Below are 23,840 nucleotides of genomic sequence, written 5' to 3'. Positions count from 1 at the left end.
ATCTCCCGCAGTAAATCACCTGCTGCGCCATATAATGGGACATAGGTGACGGGTCAAAGGTACTCAAGCCTTCCCTTTGACGATCTTTTACCTAGAACTGTCTAGGTAGAACCTGTAAGGCCTATCAAAACAGCACTAAGGAAAAAGATTAGAACGGCCTCAAGGGAAAGATCCCTTGAGGCTAAAAACAGACAGAATTAAACAAATAAATAAATAGTTGCCTCCCCGGCAACGGCGCCAAAATTTGATACGGTCGTTTCTGTACCAAAAATAAAATACCTAGATACTACTAACAGAAGTCAGCGGTAAGTAGGGTCGATCTCCACAGGGAGGCGGTCACTATTCACTTATCTACTCGGTCTGTCTAATGTCACTAATGGGGGTTTTAGTTGTTTTAACTAAACTAAAGAGACTAAGGCAAGAGAAATAAAGACAAGAGAAATTAGCAAAAGAAAGAGGGAACTAGGATTTCGGGTCATCAATGAACGCCAGTCAATCGCAGTTAAGGTCAGAGATCACTCGATGTGTCGGTCTAAGGGGCAATGAATATCTCCTTTCGGTCTCAATTTGCCCTAAAATGCTATTAGCTTAACTTTCGCCCTCACTAAAGCATCCTATTGTTCACTGCAGGTCTCACCCTTTCCAACCTTCCGGTCTAGGGCAAGGCTTACCAGAATTAAAAGGCTAATTGCATCGATTCAACTAGCAGGATACAATTATAGCAATGATTAACAACATAGACTAAAACAACAACGACAACCTATAAACCTAATCAGCAACTAACATTCATCCATTGAATCACCTAATCCTAGCAGAGAAATTAGCTAGACATAAATAAATAGGAAACAAGAATAAAAGGGAGAGATAAAGAAGAAATAGGCACTAAATAAGAGTAAAGGGAAAGAATAAATTACAGAAATAATGATCCGGAAATAAGAGAAGAAAGAAGCAGAGGAAAAGCAGCGTCCGAACCCCCAAACATGTTTTATCGTCGTCCTATTTATAGAGGAGACGAGTTTATTAAACCTAATGACGAAATAAAACAAAAAGCCCAAGCCCATAAGCGATTCCACTCGATCGAGTGGTTTAAAAGTACTCGATCGAGCAGAATAAGACTCAAACCTTTCGATCGAGTAGAATATCTACTCGATCGAGTAAACACTAAATTGCAACCTTTTGATCGAGTAAAAGAAATACTCGATCGACCTATTATTCCATCTAAAACCACTCGATCGACTATTAAAGTACTCGATCGAGTGAAAACTAACTTCAGCAGCTCATAATCTCGTTAGTTTCAGCTTTGACTTGTCTTTTAGCTCCCGAAATGGCTTCACGCATCCCAAGACAGCAATATTTCCACTCTAAATTCACTCTTCCTCCAAATGCATGCAAAACGGACAATAAACGACTCGATTTCACTACTTTCTGGTCCATTCCTGCAAATAAGACAAAACAAACCAAAGTAGCATATTCGGGGCATTTCGTAGCATAAAACCACGATAATAACATAGAAATACGTGCATAAAAGGCCTAAAAAGACTATATAAAATGCACGTATCAATCTCACATGACTCTATGGCACTTGAACTTGCCATCAATCGCATCACACTCTAGTCACTTCGAGACGTCACCTCATACAAGTGACTATGGGCAAATACCATGTTAATCCGAGTTCACTTTAACGGGGTTCAATATTGTCTCTACAACCCGTTTGGATGTAACAAAGTATAAAAGGAGTTTTTTTAGATTTAAAAAACTCGAACGACATATGTGATTATCACATATGAATAGTCAATACCTGATTACTACTTCATGTTTTTATAATCCATTTTCATCTTATATGTAGTTGTTCATCTCAATGCAATTGAAATGACATATGACATGACTCATCATGTTAAGCCTATGAGAAGGCTTTGGTTAGTAGGTTTTATCAGTTTCTTGTACCTTACTTAACCTTACTACATACTCGTTTTCCTTTGTAATGTATACATTTGCATTACAAAACTTTCTGAGTACGTGTCTAGATCCAATCTAGACATAAGCTCTCTAGTCATAGAATAGCTCCCACTGTTTTCACAGTGTGCGGGACCCATCCCTCTCGCACATCTCATGATTGCAAGTGTACTCAATTTCCGTTGTAAGCATCTCTCATTGTTCTTTATTGCCTAGAACGATTCTAACAAATCCATTTCTTAAATAACATAGCCACAATGGTTCCTTAACCATCTTTAGGTGTTTTGAATACGGTTTTTGTCCGAAACCTTATACAATCTCAACAGTCATTAGTGCAAGCCGTTACACAAATTTGTGAATTGCATCAAAAACACTTAACTTTACATCCTTAATGCTTCTTCAAGCACTTAAGGATAATCTATATGGCTACTAGGTAACTATTACTTAAATTTGATTTGAAACAATTCCAATTCATCATACTCAAAGTATATGAAGCGTTATACATCATTACTCATTTAATTGATCCGGCAGCGGAAGCAAATGGAATCAATCAAATATGTTCAACTTGATTGAACTAATCATGAATCTTATCAACATAAGACTTCTTATTTGGCGCTAATATCATGTGGATTTATCTACATAAATCTGGATATTAAAGATATATTATATTACTCCAAAAGTATTAAATCATTCCCAATGATCAATATGTCATCCACATATAAGACTAATTAAAATTTCCGTAACTCCCACTAAACTTCATGTATAAACACAACTTCTCAACCTATCGAGAAAATTTTTATAACATGATCAAAATGTTGATTCCAACTCATAGTCCTACTTAAGACAATATCTTAAGTTGCACATTAATTTAGGATTACAAGAATCTACAAAACTCATGAAATGCATTGAATACATTCCTTCTAATTGAAGAAGTGGGTTTTAGATTCACTCGCTATATATCATCATAATGAAATACAATCCCTAAGAAGATCTGAATAGTGCAAAACACTTTGCAACTAATCAAGCTTTGATATCTCTCTTTGATATCCAACATTCCACTTGGAATTTATTTCGGATTTTCATGGCCCTAAGCCTTGTATTGAGTTGTGACTTAAACACTCTCATTTAAGTCATATGATCATTACTTTCCAGAAGTAACTTGAATCAAACAATTTCTTTGTAAGTTGCAAGCTCTTTACTTTTAAAAGTGACACGAATTCATCATCTTCAACAAGTGATGAGTTCAACCTCCTAGGTTTCGAAGAAACAACGTTTCACACAGAAAGTCTCATGTAGCCAAGAAGGACATACAATTCTTTTGTGGCTCTTGAATATTTTCTCCCACTCTGTCTTCTAGAAATAAACTTGTATTCTAGAAAGACGGCTTCACGAGCCACAAATTGGTTGTACTCGTGATTATAGTAAGGAAAATGAGCATTTGTTTCTTGTGAAAAACTTACAAGCATGGTACCCTATCATTTCATATTTCATATGAATTATTTTAGATTTAGTGGAAAAATAATTTAGACAATATGATAAAATCCCCAAAAGGATCAAGTAACTCAAAGTAACTTGATTAAAGTCCAAACCATATCGAATAGCGTTTGATTTCTTTATCCAACCACACATTATCCCATAATGCGTGCTAAGAGAGATTAATTTGTGATACTATATCACATTTCCTTTGGCTTATATCAAAGTCTTCACTTTGATAATCCCATCACGACTATATCGTGATTCTTTGAACTCTTTGAACTTCTTCAAAGATTTCTCTTTTTACCTTATGAAGTGAACACATTAGTGTCAACTTAAATCGTTGGTAAAAGAAAATGATCAACCTATTCTGTATCAATTATTTATATTCTCGATCTCCTTTTCAACCAAAAGGCACGAGACATCTTGCTTTGAATACAAGATACGCATATACCATAAGATTAACAATCTAATGGTTCCAAGAGTACTCGCTAACTCTTTGCGTTCATCATTCCAGAATTTAAAGTTTAATCTTGGGTTACCAATTTGAGTCTTGCATTATCTACATGATATATCATTCTAGTTTGGTTTAGAATATAATTACCTTGATAATGGGCTAGCCATACATCAAATCGTGGTGTATAGGGTCACAAAAGTGAAACCTCTTTTGTATCTTAACAAGATTATATTCTTATTCAGAGTTTATGCACTTAATAGTCATAATTAAGTACAACTTTAAACCCAAAAACTAGATTGAGTACACAATGACTCTATCTCTCAACATCATTTGTTGCTAGTCATCATATTCTAATCATCCTATGTATCAAATACAATGATGAAAACCACCACCGGTTTCTAATATTGACGAAGTAGTACTAGCAAAATTTATGTCAATAAAATAAATATTTAAAGAAGAAGGTCCCATTAGATGTCCCACAACTAACTTGCTGATTCTTCAAAAAAAAATTGGAGTAGTTTCCTTTCTAGCGTCCAACAATTAAGACAATGGAAACTTATCGGTCGGGGTTGATAGGTTTAGTATCGTTATTCTCAATAACTTTACTTTTAACATTACCTTGTATCAATTCCATTCTATTTTTACTTCTTTGAACCTCGTCCTTTTCTTAACGGTTTAAGAGAATGTTCCCACTCATTTCAATGAGTCTTTGCTAAGAAAAGCAAAATTGAATTTCATGAAGACTACTCTTCATTTCATTCGTTTAGTCTTAAAACTTTCATTGAAGTGGTTGCGCTATTTTGGTCAATTTTGATTTCCAACAAATCTAGTTACCAAAATGATTTAACGTTTCAATGTACTTAATTCGATTAAGCACATGGAAAAATAACCCATTGTAAGTAGATATGTTAGTCAAGAATCAAAAACCCTTTTGATCATGAATAACTTTTATCTATACTCTTCACAAGAGATCCTTCCAATGGATAACACGAGGTTTTTAGAAGAAAAATTCATATTTTGTCTTTAGTTACGATGTTTTAATGGAGATTTGAACTAAAATCGAAATTATATCGTATAAATCGAGGTAAAGAAATAGAACAATATGATAACGGAATAATGAAAACTAAAACATTTATCGTTATAATAATACATGTAAATAATTTAACAAGTAAAGCATTTACATAGTGACCTCTACCCAACTATGATAAATGATTCCAAGATCCAAATTCATATTAACTTGGGCACGCTTTGGTGATACAACCCTCATCAATATAACTCGGTGGATTAACTCTTTAATCGATTCTACTTTTAGAACTCTTGGTCGATAAAATTACATTAATATTTATCTTTAGCCCAAAACACATCCGGCTATGGTCGAGAATACTTTTGTTGAGTTCAACCCAAATTTCGAATAAATGTGTCCATGATCCAAATTCACATTAACTTGGGCACGCTTTGGCGATACAACCATGAGGAGTCTATTGATCGAATACGAAAGAGGGGGGGGTGAATTGAGTATTAAAAACGATGCCCACTTTTTCGATCTATATGATGTAAAATAATTATTTGATTTTATTGATTAAAATCAACTAATTAATTTACTAACAATAAACGCAAAATCGAAATAACAAAAATAAAGAGACAGAGAAAGAGAGACACACAGGATTTTTGAAGTGGTTCAGTTTGACAAGTCGAAACCTACGTCCACTATTCTCGATTAATAATTTTTAGTACCTTTCTACGGATTACAAAAATAATCAATCCACTCGTATAATCAACTATATGATTATAACTCAGATTGAGTATATCGCTAAATACTCTAGATTGCTCTTACGTTAATAAGAAAAGTACAACGATAAATACTAATCTCACGTTATGCGAGTGAGTATAATATCTTGTGTACTTAGTATCCTATAACGATTTCTCTTCGAGTGATTGACAAAATTGATGCGCAACTTTTGTATAAGCAAATTGTAAAATAAGAAATAAGGCTCAAATAATTTTTGCTTAAATATTTTTCTCTTTGAAAGTGTAGATGTGTGTCACTTTTAATTGTTGAATGAAGAGAGGTATTTATAGTTGTAGGGAATTAGGGTTTAGGAATATTCTGGAATGTATAAAACCCTAAGTGACTTGACGAACAAGTAGGAGGCTAGGGTTTAGGAGTGGAGAATTCGGCCTCTAGGGTTTCGGCCCCTAAGGTTTCCACTCGGTCCATTCGGCCTCCATAGCCCACAACAAATCGAGATAGGATTTAGTTGAAACCCTAGGTTGCATGACGACATAAATATCGTGTTACAAACGAATAGTTTATTCAACTTAAATTCTTATTAAATAATTCCAATTATATAAATACTCTCTTATTCTTATAAAACATTAAAAATATATTTTCCAAAAATTAACGCATCATTTTTGTCTAGCAATGAAGTTATGGCTATGAGGTCATAACTTCAGTAACCTTTAAATCAAACAAAGTAAAACCATTACCGGATGACGACCTATACTATCTAATCTTCAGTAGATCTTCAGTAAACGAATCGTCTCTTCACAAGTCTCTCATCTTGAGTCTCGTGGTTGATTTCTGATCTTAATCTTGCTTGAATACAACGATCAAGTGTCTTCGAAGTTGTACCTCCTTGGTCCAAACTTCAAGCTTGCGTCATTGTAATTGTTCCTTTCTAAATTAAGACTTGAGCACACAATTACACGCATATGTTTATAATATTAAGTCCACATACAAACCATTACTGTCATTATCAAAACAACTAATTAGGACTAAAGGTCCAACAAATTCCCCCTTTTTTATGATGACAAGTCTCCTATGATTTGTGTCTAAGTCTAGTTCCCCCTCAACATAATACTTCCCAAATTATAGAACAGTTGAGCGCAGAAACTAATAATCTTTTCAAAGTTATAACTATAGAACGCCTTGAGAGAATTAACTTGAGACGGTCGCAAATCATAAAAACAATTCCCCCTCTTGGCATCATTGAAAAGATGAGAACAAACATAAAACAACTAGAATAATATATTATGAGACAAGAATTAATCATGAAAAACATATTATATTAAACGCAATCTAGTTCTTAATTAGCATAATAATATTATAAACCTGCAATCACACAAGGAATAAAATGCGGAATTGAAAAAGCTAATATCCATAGGAATGGATTTTTATTGTGAGCAAAGGAATTAAAAAGCTAAGGCTAGGTTGGAAATTTGGATGGGTGAGAGCGAAATGGTCACGGGTAGTGTGGGCTCGGTGGTCGTGACCTAGGACGGGTCCGAAATTCCAAATCCTTGAGTCGCGCGTGACAATGGTCTAGGAGTGCAGCTTGAGCAGTCAATCGAGTATCGAAGTTACCAATCCTCAAAGTCATAGCTTTAACTACTTCATATATCGTTTGCATCTCAGACCTCATCTCCTTTCCTGATTGCAAAAGCTCATCACCAAACTTAACCAAACTATCCAACCCTTCCCTCATATGAGTAGACTCGGAGTGTGTTCGCACGGCGGCCTTAAGAGCATTGTCGATTTTTGTGTCAAACCGTGACAACACGGTGTTTAGACGCGCCGGGATAATACTACTTGGTCCACTAGTATCAACTCTCTTTTCCTTTGTAATAAGATCAAACAACTCACATAATTTCTTGTCTTTCTCATTAATCCTTCCAAGAATAGAAGTAAAATTAGATTCTATCTTAGAATCCAACATCTCAAGACTCATATTGCTTTTTCCTCCTTTTTCTTCTTTTTCTCCTTTTGTTTCAAAACACAATTCCGGGCCATTAATGACAAGCTTCATATAAGATAAATAAAGATCGCTCATCTCGTCATTTGGAATAACTCCATAACTATGCATCCCAACAACTCCTTTCTTCTCTAAAATTCGAGAGATCCAATTTCCATAAGGCAAACTTAAAGTAGAAGCTAAATCATCCATCTTAGTCGTTACACTAGCTTGTCATGCGTGAATGCGTTATTGAGCAACTTGATTGATATTCCTTCGTTCTACTTGAGTTAATCGAAGATTATTCAGTCCATTGTTAGTGTAATCATCCATATGCTGTGTGTAAAGAACTCGTGAAGAACCATCTTGAAGTATATAGCTCTCAGTTTTCGAGCTTACCTCAGTTTCCGAAACCAATTTTCCTTTACCTTTAATCAACCTTCTCTTCTTGCTAACAATAGGTAAACTGGCGGTGTCAGTGCGGTCGGCGGCGGACCGAGGTGACCGTGAGTCGGTCTCGGGTGGCGTGACAGAGCGGGTGGTTCTCAGGGGTGATCGGGTTACCTTCTTTCCAACTACAACGGGTTTCTTGGATTGAAAACGGGTTGTAGGATGATTTGCCATTATTGATTTTGAAGGTTTAGAAAAAGTATTTAGGGACGAAGATGATTAAATTGATGAGAATTATGGAGGGGTTAAGAGGGTTTAAATAGTATTAGGAGTTTGTGTTTTGGTAACAATAGAATTCTTAAAGATAGAAAATAATACCAATTTCCTTATTATTATTTTTTTTTTCGGTGCCTTCCTTTTTTTTTCGGCACTTTCCTTTTTTTTCTTCGTGCTTTCTTTTTTTTTGGCACTTTTTTTTTTGTGCTTTCCTTTTTTTTTCGGCACCTTTTTTTTTTTTGTTTTTGGTATTATCTCCTATTTCTTAAAGGATAAGAATAAGAAAAGAATCCTCTTGTTTGTGTTTAGGTAGGATTGTGAAGGAATATAATAAGATAGAAATATCTTTATTATATTTAGGCATTTTATTGTAGATTTTGTCGAATTTTTGTAAGAATGTGTGATTATGCATAATATTTAAATATTACCATACACATAAGCAAGATATAACACGTAAAATAAACATTATTTAACATAATTAAACTTGCAACAAAAATATACGGACACAATCGTACAATCTCATCTTCCTAGCCAGTCATTCAGGTTCCCAGACATAATTATGACGGATTTAATTATCGCTAATTAAACCAATCTCTAGTCTCAATAACTCAAAGCGTTTTCTAGCTAACGGCTTAGTCAAGATATCAGCCCATTGCCTTTCGGTACTACAAAATTCAAGTGAAATGTTGCCCTTCTCTACGTGATCTCGTAGAAAATGGTGTCTAATATCTATATGTTTGGTCCTCGAGTGCTGAGCAGGGTTCTTGGAAATTACTATAGCACTCGTATTATCGCACATAATAGGCATACGACCTACATTTATACCATAATCACATAGTTGTTGCTTTAACCAAAGTAATTGAGAACATACCATCCAAAGAGATACATACTCGGCCAAAGCAGAGACATTGCAACTGAATTTTGTTTCTTTGATCCCCGTGTGATGATACAAGGTCCAACAAACGTTGCATACCCAGAAGTGCTTTTCCTATCTAAAGAGCATCCTGCATAATCTGCATCTGAATACCCTACTAGATCGAAATTACACTCAAGTGGATACCATAAGTACAAATTAGATGTACCAATTAAATATCTCAAGATACGTTTAACTGCAATCATATGTGACTCTTTAGGACACGATTGATATCGCGCACGTACACATACACTATACATTATATCGGGACGACTTGCGATTAAATATAAAAGTGAACCAATCATACCTCGATATGTAGTCTCATCGACACACTTACCATGTTCATCTATAGTTATCTTCTTTTCGGTACCATAGGTGTATCGTAAGATTTTGCATTTTCCATACCGAATTTTCGAATCAGCCCTTGATATATTTCTGTTGGTGAATCTTTATACCATCCTTTGTTTGTTGAATTTGTAAACCTAGAAAGTACTTAAATTCTCCCATCATGCTCATTTCAAACTCAGAAGTCATTAGATCTGAAAAATACTTGCACAATTTTTCATTAGTAGAACCGAATATTATATCGTCTACATAAATTTGCACAACAAGTAAATTAGAACCCTCGGATTTTAGGAACAAGGTTTTATCGACAGATCCTCTTATAAAATTATTTTGTAATAAAAACTTGGATAATCTGTCATACCATGCCCTTGGAGCTTGTTTCAAACCATATAAAGCTTTGTCTAATTTAAAAACGTGGTTTTGAAACTTGCTATCTAAAAATCCGGGAGGTTGTTCTACATAAACTTCTTCTTCCAAGTAGCCATTAAGAAATGCAGTCTTAACGTCCATTTGGAATAATTTCATTCCTTTATGAGCAAAGAAAGGCAATAATGAGACGAATAGCCTCAAGTCTTGCTACGGGTGCAAAGGTCTCGTCATAATCGATCCCTTCTTGTTGATTGTAGCCTTGGACAACTAGTCATGCCTTGTTTCTTGTAATAAGTCCCGCATCGTCCGTTTATTTCTCGAACACCCATCTTGTACCAATAACAGTTCGATCACTAGGTCGTGGCACTAAGTGCCATACCTTATCGTTCAACCGTTGAAGCTCATCTTGCATAGCAGTTATCCAATCAGGTTCAGCAAGAGCTTCTTTGATATTGGTAGGTTCAATGGTTGATAGAAAAGAAAAGAACGAGCAGAAATTATTCAAGGACCTTCTAGTATTAATGCCTTGTTCTAGATTCCCTAGGATTTTGTCCAAAGGGTGGGAGCTTTGATGTTTCCACTTTTTGAGAACTCTAGGCTCATTATCATTTGATGGACTAGCATCATCTGCAGACGAAGAATCATGACTTGTTCCCCATGAGTTGGACTTGGGATTTTCTTCAGAAGTATCACTAACTTCATTAGAAATATCATGATTTGGATCGGAAGTTACAACATCATTAGGTATAACTTCAAGATCTTTTTCTTTATCTAAGGAAGGGTCAATAGTATCATTAACTATGGACTCGTCACTTCTCTTAGGATCGTTTGCAGAATTATCTAGTTCATCATTGATACTTTGAATATCTTCATCTTCATTTAGGGGCTCATTTCTTGCTAAAAAGAAATCGGGCTCATCTGGATCCTCTTCTTCCTGTTTAACTTTATCAAACACATTATCTTCGTCAAAGCGAACATGAACACTTTCTTCTATGAGCAAGGTTCTTTTATTGAACACTTTGTAAGCTTTACTATGATCCGAATATCTTAGAAAAACAGCTTCGTCACTTCGGGGGTCAAATTTTCCTAAATTATCTTTTCCATTATTGTGAACAAAGCATTTGCTCCCGAAGCAGCGGAGATGTGATATATTGGGTTTTCTCCCTCTTAAAAGTTCATAGGGAGTCTTTTTCAAAATAGGTCGGATCATAGCTCTATTATGCACATAGCATGCGGTACTAACAACTTCTGCCCAAAAACTTCTAGGGAGGCCACTACACAACAACATGGTACGGGCGATATCCTCTAGGGTTCGATTCATACGTTCCACGACACCATTTTGTTATGGGGTTCATGGTGCGGAGAAGTTATGTCCCACACCATTTTCCCTACAAAATTCTATAAACAATTGATTATCAAATTTCGTGCCGTGATCCGTCCGAATCGAAATAAGCTTTTTATCATATCTATTTTGGGCAAGCTTCATTAATGCCACAAATTCATCAAAAGTTTCATCTTTAGAGGAAAGAAAGATTGGCCAGACATACCTTGAGTAATCGTCGACTAGAACAAATATATACTTTGATCCACCACGGCTTCTAACTTTCATAGGTCCACATAAATCCATGTGTACCATCTCAAGTGGTCGTTTAGTGCTAACTACTCTTTTAGGTTTAAATGAGGATCTAACATGTTTGCAGCTGGCACATGAGTCACACATTTTCTCTTGCTCGAATTTAATTGAGGGCAAGCCTTCAACTAAATCCATAGACTTAAGTTTCTTTAAAATAGTTGGACTAATGTGTGCAAACCTCTTGTGCCACAAGCTTGAATCATCTGAGGTTGCTTTCATACACGAGAAGGAATTTGTATTGACAACATTTAAGTCAATCATATACACATTCCTCATACGGTGACCCTCAAGTAAAACATTACTAGTACCTTCAATTATGATACGACAAACATCGGCATGAAAAACAACTTTGTTACCTTTGTCACATAATTCAGAAATACTAAGTAAGTTATGTTTAAGACCACTTACCAGATATACGTTATCGATTGAATGGGAGGTTGAAATTCCAATTTTTCCTACTCCAATAATCCTACCCTTCTTGTTATCTCCAAAAGTAACTTTGCCACCGAAGAAGGGCTCTAGTGAAAGAAAAAGATTTCTGTCTCCTGTCATGTGTCTCGAGCATCCACTGTCGAGATACCATAAATTATTTTCTTCACTACTACCTGCAAATAAATCAAATACAACTTTTAGGTACCCAAGCTAAGTTGGGTCCTTTATGGTTAGTGATTCTATATATTTGATCCTTTCTAACCCATACTTGTCTTATTATTCTTTTGGCTTTAACATTGGGTTATCTTGGTCTTTGTCTAACAATCGGAACATAAGGTACTCTAGGTTTTGTTCTAACAGAAGTAGCTCTAGGCCTAGTACCTTCATGAGACGCTCTAGGTTTAGTGTTATGAACTTTAGGCTTGAAAGTATGCTTTTGATTCTCATTTATTTTGTTTGATTTTGAAGGAACAGATGAGTAATCAAAAGCCATATCATAAGTCCATCTAAACTCATTATTACGTATGTCATTATCGTTAGATTCATCTATAGTTGAGACATCATCTTCCACTATGAAATCACAAGTCTTAACAGATTCGACATTCTTTTGCTTATCCAAAGCAAGTTTGACACAATTGACTTGAATATGTCTAGTAGAGCCACAGTAATTGCAAATCAAGTATTCTGGAAGATTAACATATTTTCTTTTTCTGAAATCGTGATCAGAGGGATTAGATTTGCATTTATCATGGTCTCTATGGCTATAGAATTCATGACCAAGTCCCATCTTCATGTTATTATCAGATTGTTCAGTAAGGAAGTTTAAAACCTTTATGCTTCCTTCCCATTTATCATGAACTTTTCGTGCATGTAAGAGTAATTCTTTCAAGGACTCAATTTCTTTTTCACATTTTGTATGATCTACACTTGAATCCTTGGAAGATTTACCTTTCTCAAAATCTTCACGAAATTTATCAAAACGTTCATTCAAGACACGTTTCTCATTTTCATGTTGTTTCTTAAGTTCAGACATACTATCACTAGCTTCTTTCAATTGCTTAGAGAGGAATGTAATTTCTCTCTTGTGTTCGGAAACCACACTATCTTTGCCATTAAGTTCATCCTTTAAAATCTCATTGACTTTCTTCAACTCAGAAGTTATAGCATCACTAGCTGTAACTTTAGCTTGAAGATGCTTAATGTTGAGTTTGAGCTCTGAAGTTATGGCATCACTAGCTTTAACTTTTGATTCAAGAGCATTTTTCTCAGCACTTGTCATGTCTGAAGTTATAGCTGGGGTAGCCATAACTTTAGATTTGAGCTTTTTGGCTTTGGCTTTTAGAAGTTGGTTTTCCTAAGCAATGTCTAGAATTTGTTCCTTAAGGTCTTTTAACTCTAGACTTTGTTCATGACAATGATCAAGGGATTGTTCAAAATACTTAATTAAATTATTCTTAGAAAGTTTCTTAACTTGCTTTTTGAGTTCAAGAAAACTTACCTCTTCATCCTCCTGAATCAATCAATTTCCAACAAGGCACATCTCAAAGCATTTGAAGCATTACTTTCATTGTCGCTGTCGGAGAATAGGTCAAGACTGACGCTGCTTAGGCAAAGATTGGCAGTTTCTTCTTCATCTTCGGATTCGCCATCTTCAGAGTCCAAGTCTCCCCAACAATATGCCATCATAACTTGCTTTAATACCCTCTTTGTTTTGTCACGTTGATTTGTCTTTATATTTCTTCCATGTAGGGCAATCTTTGATCATGTGATCATTATCACCACACTTGAAGCATCCACGGTTAGAGAAAGACCATTTTGACTCAGAAGTTTTCTTGGGAGTTTGCTTTGATTTGTTATTTGTTTTATTTTGATTTTGATTGAAGGCCTTTTTCTTAAAACGTTTAACAAACAATACGGTTTCATCTTCAATATCCAAGAATCATTAATCTTGCTAGACTCACTTGTAAGGCCATCTTTTTGCTTGTTACACTTCCTCCTCATCCCGATTTACAAGAATCTCGTGAGCCATTAAGGTTCCGAGTAGCTCCCGATAGGATAACGAAGTTAGGTCCTTACATTCCTCTATGATGACACTTTATGTCTCCATCTCATGAGACAAACTTCTAAGAATTTTTCTAGCAATTTCCTCGGAGTCAAATGTTCTTCCTAAATTCTTTAGCTCATTGATGATACTAGAAAAGCGAGAGGACATGCTGTCAACTGACTCGTTTTGCTCCATGGCAAACAGCTCGTATTTTCGCATTAGTAATGCCATACGTTGCTTTTTGACAACAGTGGTTCCCTCATAGGCTAATTCTAGACCATCCCATATTTCCTTGGCAGATGAACTGGTTGAGAAACGATCGAATTCAGTGGCAATCATACCGTTTTGCAATAAGCTTATTGCTTTTGAATTCTTCTCAGCCTTTTTATAATTTGCCTCAATATAGTCCTCTTCATTCTTTTCGACGGTAGTGCCATTAGTGGTTGCAAGTAAGATCTTATTCGGACCATTCTTGATAATCAACCAACACTCCCAATCGTTACCTTTAATGAAATGGGTCATCATCTTATTCCATAAACCATAGTTCTTCCCATTGAATATAGGACACTTAAGGTGTTTGGAATCCATTTGATAAAAAAATAAATGCAGCGGAAAAAACGATAAATAGACTCAAAAAAAAAAGATCAGACTCTAGCTGTTAGGTTATCAAGAGCACGAGGCTCTAATACCAATTGAGGAGTCTATTGATCGAATACGAAAGAGGGGGGGTGAATTGAGTATTAAAAAGGATGCCCACTTTTTCGATCTATATGATGTAAAATAATTATTTGATTTTATTGATTAAAATCAACTAATTAATTTACTAACAATAAACGCAAAATCGAAATAACAAAAATAAAGAGAGAGAGAAAAAGAGAGACACACAGGATTTTTGAAGTGGTTCAGTTTCACAAGTCGAAACCTAGGTCCACTATTCTCGATTAATAATTTTTAGTACCTTTCTACGGATTACAAAAATTATCAATCCACTCGTATAATCAACTATATGATTATATCTCAGATTGAGTATCGCTAAATACTCTAGATTGCTCTTACGTTAATAAGAAAAGTACAACGATAAATACTAATCTCACGTTATGCAAGTGAGTATAATATCTTGTGTACTTAGTATCCTATAACGATTTCTCTTCGAGTGATTGACAAAATTGATGCGCAACTTTTGTATAAGCAAATTGTAAAATAAGAAATAAGGCTCAAATAATTTTTGCTTAAATATTTTTCTCTTTGAAAGTGTAGATGTGTGTCACTTTTAATTGTTGAATGAAGAGAGGTATTTATAGTTGTAGGGAATTAGGGTTTAGGAATATTCTGGAATGTATAAAACCCTAAATGACTTGACGAACAAGTAGGAGGCTAGGGTTTAGGAGTGGAGAATTCGGCCTCTAGGGTTTCGGCCCCTAGGGTTTCCACTCGGTCCATTCGGCCTCCATAGCCCACAACAAATCGAGATAGAATTTAGTTGAAACCCTAGGTTGCATGACGACATAAATATCGTGTTACAAACCAATAGTTTATTCAACTTAAATTCTTATTAAATAATTCCAATTATATAAATACTCTCTTATTCTTATAAAACATTAAAAATATATTTTCCAAAAATTAACGCATCATTTTTGTCTAGCAATGACGTTATGGCTATGAGGTCATAACTTCACTAACCTTTAAATCAAACAAAGTAAAACCATTACCGGATGATGACCTATACTATCTAATCTTCAGTAGATCTTCAGTAAACGAATCGTCTCTTCACAAGTCTCTCATCTTGAGTCTCGTGGTTGATTTCTGATCTTGATCTTGCTTGAATACAACGATCAAGTGTCTTCGAAGTTGTACCTCCTTGGTCCAAACTTCAAGCTTGCGTCATTGTAATTATTCCTTTCTAAATTAAGACTTGAGCACACAATTACACGCATATGTTTATAATATTAAGTCCACATACAAATCATTACTGTCATTATCAAAACAACTAATTAGGACTAAAGGTCCAACAAACCCTCATCAACATGAATTCGGTGGATAGACATTTATCACCCACTTCCCCTACGTAACAAGGTTTGTACCCCGGTTTGGCCGAGCGCACTCCCTCACAAAATATGTTTTCATGGTTTCTCACGTTTTAAGTGAACTAAAGCGGTGAACTACGATAATTGTAATTGACACGGTCGATAAACTCGATTTAAAATGCATGTTTAGTTATGGCGATTTAGCGATGCATGCAACATATAAATAAAATGAAAAGCATAAAAATAAAATCCTAGTATGGCCTTCCTAAAATAGTAAATCTAATTAACTATTACAAATTCGGAAACCAACTCCTTTGGTCCCTTGAACTTCGGTCTTGGCACACATCTCGAGGTAACAGCGTCTTCATGGAAACTCCGGGAAATTACAAATAATAAATAAAAATTACATAATTTCCTATTATACATTTGTAATAAAAATAAAACTATTAAATTACAAAACGGTGATACGAGATCACAATAATTACAACCGAATCGATATTCCCATACATTTCGGGTAATACCAATTAAAACTAAGGCCATACTAAGTAAAATTACATAATTCAAAAATTATATAAAATTAAAATATGACAATCATAAATAAAATGCAGCATTATAATATGTATGAACATGCTAAATTTTATGCTAAATCGTCTTTTAAGAGTCAATATCGTATATTTTATCGGTTTTTATGGATTTGCGTGATTTAACTTATTAAAATCACAATAATTACATAAATACATATTTATGTACAAATTAATTACCTTAACTATCTTAGGACTCAAAACTTAGTCTTCACTAACCTTATGACAATAATTCAACTTGATTTCTTAATATTGTTCATCATTGGACCAAAATAAAAAATTATGCTATAAACTTCAAATTAAAATATAAAAATTTCAAATAATTCCAAAATTTGAAATTTAAACTCATGAACATTCTGGAAAAATACCATGACACTCATAATGTTCAAAACTTAGGTTAAAAATTTTGAAAATTTATCGAGAAAAACAATGTTGCGGTTTATCGGTTTTCACAATTATGACCATTAAAATATGAGAAAATTTATTTTCATCAACTTTTCACTTTTAGATCTGAAATATATGATAAAATTCAACATGGACGTTTTTCTTTAGTCATGAAATATGTTTTAGCATTATATACTAAATAAAGTCACTATTTATAGAATTTTTACTCAAAAATTCATAAATCATGCTAAAGGAGTCCAATACCTCTAAGATTTTTACACACACTGAGTAAAAATGCATGTGACAACATATTAAATTTCCATGACCAGATTCAAAATATAACTCATATTAACCTAATAAACCCTTTAAATTCGATTTAAGCTTATAAAATCCATATTTCATGCAAAATAACATACTTTATCACGAGATTTAACATGCCATCAGTAGATAATATATGTGAAAACATATCCAAAAACCACTGAAAAATTCGAAGTTTAGCTATTTTTCGTCCAAAAATGACATTTTTCTCATAAAAATCACATTTTAATGCCAATAATATATAAAATGAACAATAAAATACATAAATGAACCAAAATATCCCAAATACATTTTAGGACCAGAAACTTTAACATGCAAAGTGATTTCGTGATATATCATAATAAACACAAAATTACAAGTTTTATTTGTTAATAAGATTAACTCGGAAAAACAATAAACCGATTTGCATGCAAACAACCTAAGGCTCATGATACCACTTGTTGGGATTCAATAATCTCATTAGTATACATATTCATAGTATGATAGTTTAATTTAGTCATAATATTAAAACAAGATCTTATGCATGCAAACATAAAACAAGGTAGAGAAGAAATCGTCACTTCTTACATTGGTGTTTCGGATTTATGGGCACCAACAAGATCTCCTACTTGTTAGTTCTTGAGGTTTCCAACAATGGATGAACAAAGGTTCAAATTAGAATCTCTCCCAAAAGCTTATACCCTAGGAACACCTTTAATGACTAATATTATTATGAGCTAGTAATAATACTAATCTTACTTAAAATTGGACACAAAATTGTATTTTTGTTCTCTTGTATTTCGGTCAAGAGAGGAGTGTTTTTATGAGTTTTCTTTCTCTAAAATGTTTCACAAATTGTAGAGAGTTAATCAATATCTTCTAACACTAGAAAATATTAAGTAAAGTAATGAATAATTATAGAGGAAAACCCTTGGCTTCTCTCATCAAAAACCGGTTGGAGGGGGAGTATTTTAGGCCAATACATGCAAAAGTTGCTCTTCTCAAAAGCTATAGGGTTGCATGGCTATGAGTAGAGTATAATTATTATGTTTCCAATTAAAATAAACAACACAATATAAACTCTTATACTCCCTCTATTTTCGGCACACATACATAAAATGGGAGGTCCATTTTATTTTGTCATTTGTCAATTTTGTCATGTGTCACATGTTACATGACATGTAACACTATAATGTATTTTTAACATATTAAAAATCAACATATGAATAAAATATGTCACATACAAAATTTAACTAGAAATTCTTGATTACTTGTACCAAAATGGTTTATCGAATTATAAATTTCAACAACTTGAATTTATAATAAATTATTCAATCCGTTTCAATTGTTTCGTAAATAATAATTTAATCTAAGTAATAAAACAATTCGATTACTTAGACCGTATCTCATTTAATCGAATTACAATGAGTCACGTTAATTTTACTCACAAAATCATCCGCCAATTTTTAAGCAATTTAATTAACTCGTATCGGCATACGATTAATTAAATGATCAATTAAGAGTATTTCTCTATAGGTATGACCTAAGGGGATCAACTGATCACCACCATCGCACGACAGTAATGTCAAACTCTAGTCAGCCAATCATTACCGATATGTGTGGACCAGTTGACTGTAAAATATTACTTTCCCTCTTGTATTCTTAAACATGAGATTTAAACATGTGATCATCAAGATCGACAATTGTGATCGCATTATTGTCGGAGGACACTTATTCCAACAGGTTCACCGGTCCGGGCCAAAATTTGAACAACCCTACCTATGCCACCTTCACCACACACCGGAGGATATGCCCAACCCCCGCCGAGTTATTACCATGACTACCACATGGCGGACCTTATCCAATGCGTCAACACCGACCTCGTGATAAGAGAAATGCATGAAATGGCATGGAAATAAGGTGTGCGACCCGCTCATCGCCCTAGCTATTGCCCCGGGGAGGGAAATACCTCGGGTGTCTTTAGGGCTTATGGTGTCCAACCATCGGATTGGGGTACTAGAATTTCCCCACGATGATGGACACTTGCTTTGTCCATGGGCAGGAGCTCATTATGCCACTAGGAGCTTCTTTAGCAATGCTTATCAAGTAGATGGGAGCGGGGAAGGCACATTTGGAGCGCCGAAGAGAACTATGGAGCATGATGGTGGTGGTTATGAGGATGTGATCATTGAGGATGTGGAAAAAGAATAAGAAGAGGAAGGGAAAGAGGAGCATAAAGCCGAAAGAGAGAAGCAGTCGGTGAACAACGAAGGAGCCTTTGTGCGGTGGGTGAAGCGGCTTGGCAAGAGGAGAAAGTCCTCCCATTAATCTTATTATTATGAGTCGGACTTAGCATGACATTTGTCTCGTTCGAGACTTAGATAATTTATTTTTGTGTTGTGTAACCATGTCCATAAGGCCAAAACTAGATTACATTTGCGATGTATGAGGTAATCACCATTGAGACTTATTTGCATTTGTGTGAAAAGATAGGTGAGTTTGGAGACCATTTCTCTTAAGGGGGAGATTCTGCCCAGTGACGACTAGGGATGGCAGTGGATCCAGCACCCTACCCATATTCGTTGGATTAAATCCTGATGGGCGGATATGGGTCTCATTTTTATAGATCCTATGTATATGGATCTATGATGTGACTCGTATTTTCACACATTTAGTCCCCTAACTAGCCTCGTTCCTATGCTTTCTTGCATGCATTAGGGTCGTTTCTTATCTTTAGCTTCCTACTTTGCATATTCTTTGAGGTTTTGTGTCCTTGGTAGGAGAGTAATGATAGCCTTGCATATATGGAGCAAAACGGAGCTAAATGGATCGCATCTAACGACCAAGCAACAAAGAGGAGACCAATACTAATGGTCTAAATCAATAAAAAAAAGTATTCGGGCAATGATGAAGGACCCCCACGGCTCTTCAATTATCCCTACAGATCATGAGGCAGCCAAATGAAGAAGAAGCTAAGATGACCTTAGGGACAGACGTCCCAAGCACGGCCCGAGCGTCCCAAAGCAGAGTACGGGCGTCCCAAGACTCAGCCCGAGCGTCCCTTGCTCAGGACGGGCGTTTTCCCTTACAACATGAGCGTCTAACTAGTGCAATCCGGGCGTCTCCATGGAGGACTTGCAAGTCGTTAATCTTCATTTTAGGGACTTAATCGTCATTTAAGCCCTTAGTTACCGTAATACTTGTACTTAGTATAAATACTCCATTGTATTAGGAGATTATCACCAAGTTTTAATCAAGTTTTATTAGTGTTAATCAAGTTTTATTACACAATTCAATCTTAATCACATCAGGTGTTCTTAGATATAGTTGGGTAATTTGAAGACTATTTGGGTTTATTGGAGAATTGACAACTCTTCATCATTCATCAAGTTTTCTTCTATTATTCTGTGCTTTATATTTGATCATCCTAAGTTGGTACAATTTCTCTACTTTTTACTTAATCCTTGTTTATTGTTTTACTCTTTCATCATGTTTAGACTTGTTAGTATGATTGACACCCCTATTAACATGTTTTCCATGATCATGAGTGAGTAGTCTCCTAACTAGGGTTAATGGGGGATTAGGGGAGTTAATCATGGGGTAGATCTTTCCTTAATAAGTTCATATGATTGCTTGCTTGTTGTAGTTTCAACTTATGCACATGTTATGCTTGATGAAATGCTTGATTGACAACCTAGCATGAATCTCGTATCCATTCAACAAGACTTGTAAGACATAAACTAACTCAAGGCTTGTTAGACCATGCATATAGTTGAATAGGGAGAATTAAGTCAACTTGTAGGAGTTGTGTCTTGACCGACTCTGCTCCGAGACCCAAAACTTCCTAGGAATTGTAAGATATAAACTAACTCTATTCCACTACAACAATAAATTGCTTGCATCTATGAAACTTGTTTATATGATCTCACCATGATTCCCTTATGAACCCATGATACCCCTAGTGCTTTAATCAACTGTTTACAACCCCATTTGCTTACTTTGCTTTATTTTCATTTGTTTACATTTCCTTTGTTAAGTAGGTTAGATTGCAAACCTCAAACTCAACCCAAATTGTGACACCCAAGACATAGCTTTCTACAATCGATAAATCAATACAATACCCATCCCTTAGGATCCGACCTTTACTTACCACTCTACTAAGAGTAGTTTGTTGAGATTATAAATAGTGTTTGATAGGGATAATAGTCGATGTTCCAACCCTCATCAATATACCTTGGAATGCATGAGAGGGCCATCGAATGAGATGAGATACACTCAAGAGTGAGAGGTTGACCATATACTAGACCAAGAGAGACCTGGACTAGACCTAGTGCAGCAGTATTAGACAGAGTGAGTCATTCACTCGACCGAGTGGTCCGACACTCGACCGAGTGGGTGACACTCAACCTAGTGGGTGGCACTCAATCGAGTGAGTGCCACTCGGTCGAGTGGACTCGCACTTGGTCGAGTGACGCTGAATCAGAAACGGGGATAAGAAATCTCAAACCTCACCTTCATTCAATCTATCTTATCCATTCTCACTCCAGATCTTCTCCCTTCTCTCTAAAACTCTCATAAACCTCTTCCACCATGGATCCAAGCTTGCTTTAAGGAATCTCTCACCTTGTTCTTTACCATCCACACTTGTAAGTCAATTTCCACTCATCCTTGTTTAAGTGTTAACCCTAATTTTTGGGGGGTTTTACTTCGGTTAATTAGTTAGTAATTAGTATATGTAATATGGGTAATTAATGGGTAATAATAAGGGGTTTGTATTATAAAATAGAATAGGATGTATTTGTGATGGTATTACATGATTTGTATAGGATTAAGACGGTCTTGCGAGACGGAATCGTATGGGATTCGGGTAACTCATGAAGAATGCTAAAAGGTAGGTTTATCCTACTCGGTTTCAATATTTTTTGTACATATTTGTGTGTCTTGCATCATCATTTTTATGTATGAGTCGATTGGGATAACATGTTGGTATTTGAGGAAGTTTTATCCATGATATGTTGGGATTGAGTTCATGATAAGTCATATAAATGGTGTTGTGTTTGCATTTTCCATGTATGTTTATTGTTGTGTTATGTTGGAGATCATTGGTGGTGTTACTTGGTTATTTAGGAGACGTAAGAATGTTGGGAGACCGTCTTACGCTTGAGTCGCCTCTTGGAGCTTCCCAGTACTCCAAGAGGGATGTGCACATTAATGGCTTGAGTTACGGAGGGACACGTGTGGTTGAGACACGACGTCTAGCAGGGTATCCGGTTGGCTTCCGGACCCGGTACGTCTGGGCGTGTCCTAGTACCAGTGTGGTTATTGGTATGTTTGGGCGTGTCCCGGTACTAGTGTGGTTGTCGGTATGTATGGGCGTGTCCCGGTACTGTGGTGGTTATTGATTGATGAGTCATATTTATATACATTTATATATGCCTCCACTCAGTTAATTTGGATACGTTTTTCGTGCTAAATTACAATATTTATATGCCATTTATATTAGAATGTTGTTACTTCCGCTATTTGGTGTTTAATGCAGGAATGATGCATTTGTGGAGCAAAATAATGAAATATAGCACCGCGGAGATGGCATGAAGGAATACACGAAGCATGGCACGGAAATCTAGAAGAATAAAGGAAGAGAATTGAAGAAGATTAGACGAAGAAAAGTGCTGAACCAAGGAGTACTCGACCGAGTCCTCTTAGACTCGATCGAGTGGTGTTGTACTCGATCGAGTATGAATAGACTCGATCGAGTATACAGCGACCTGATGACTTTTCGCGCAAGTTTCCTAAATCGGTTCATGTTTAGTATAAATACCCAATATGTGCCCTATTGTATTTTCACGTCTTATTTTACCTAGTTACGCCACTTTACAATAAAAACCTCTCAAAACCTTTAGTTTAGTTTGATTGCTATTATTTCAGATCTAAGCATCCTTTAATTACGTTATTGTTAATCTTTCCTCAATTATTATTAATTCAAAGTTCTAGTTCATTCAATTGCTTGTTATTTATCTTTACATGCTTTCAATTATGTCTTTCATTATTATTATCGTTGTTAATTCTCCCAGTATCCGTAGCTAAATTCCTTATCTAGGGTGAATGGGGATCTAGGTTGTTAGAAGGGGATTATAATATAATGAATTGATAGTTAAATTGCTTTTTGTTGTGGTTCAATTGTTGTCTTAAACCTAATTGATTAATTACTGGCCAGGAGTAGTTAATTATCATTGCGAATTAGGATTATTACCGACCGGATTAAGACGAATATAGGCTACGATAATTGAATAGGTTGACTTAATGATAGCGACCGCATGTTAAGCCTAGACCTAAAGGACATATTAGAATCGACCGATCATAGGACCTTCGACAATATAAACTGCTCTATCAACTAGCTAAATCTCACCCCTGGATAACTACCTAGTGAACTTGATCCCTAGACTTTAATATTATTGAATTCATCTTTTATTTACATCGCAATTAGTTTTATCAAACAAATTAAATCCTTCAAGAAAACTGTTACTTTAAGATGGAC

The sequence above is a fragment of the Silene latifolia genome, chromosome 4 (genome assembly GCF_048544455.1).
Source record: "Silene latifolia isolate original U9 population chromosome 4, ASM4854445v1, whole genome shotgun sequence".
Lineage (NCBI taxonomy): Eukaryota > Viridiplantae > Streptophyta > Magnoliopsida > Caryophyllales > Caryophyllaceae > Silene > Silene latifolia.
The sequence above is the reverse complement of the archived record's forward strand: the minus strand, read 5'-3'. Positions refer to the sequence as shown.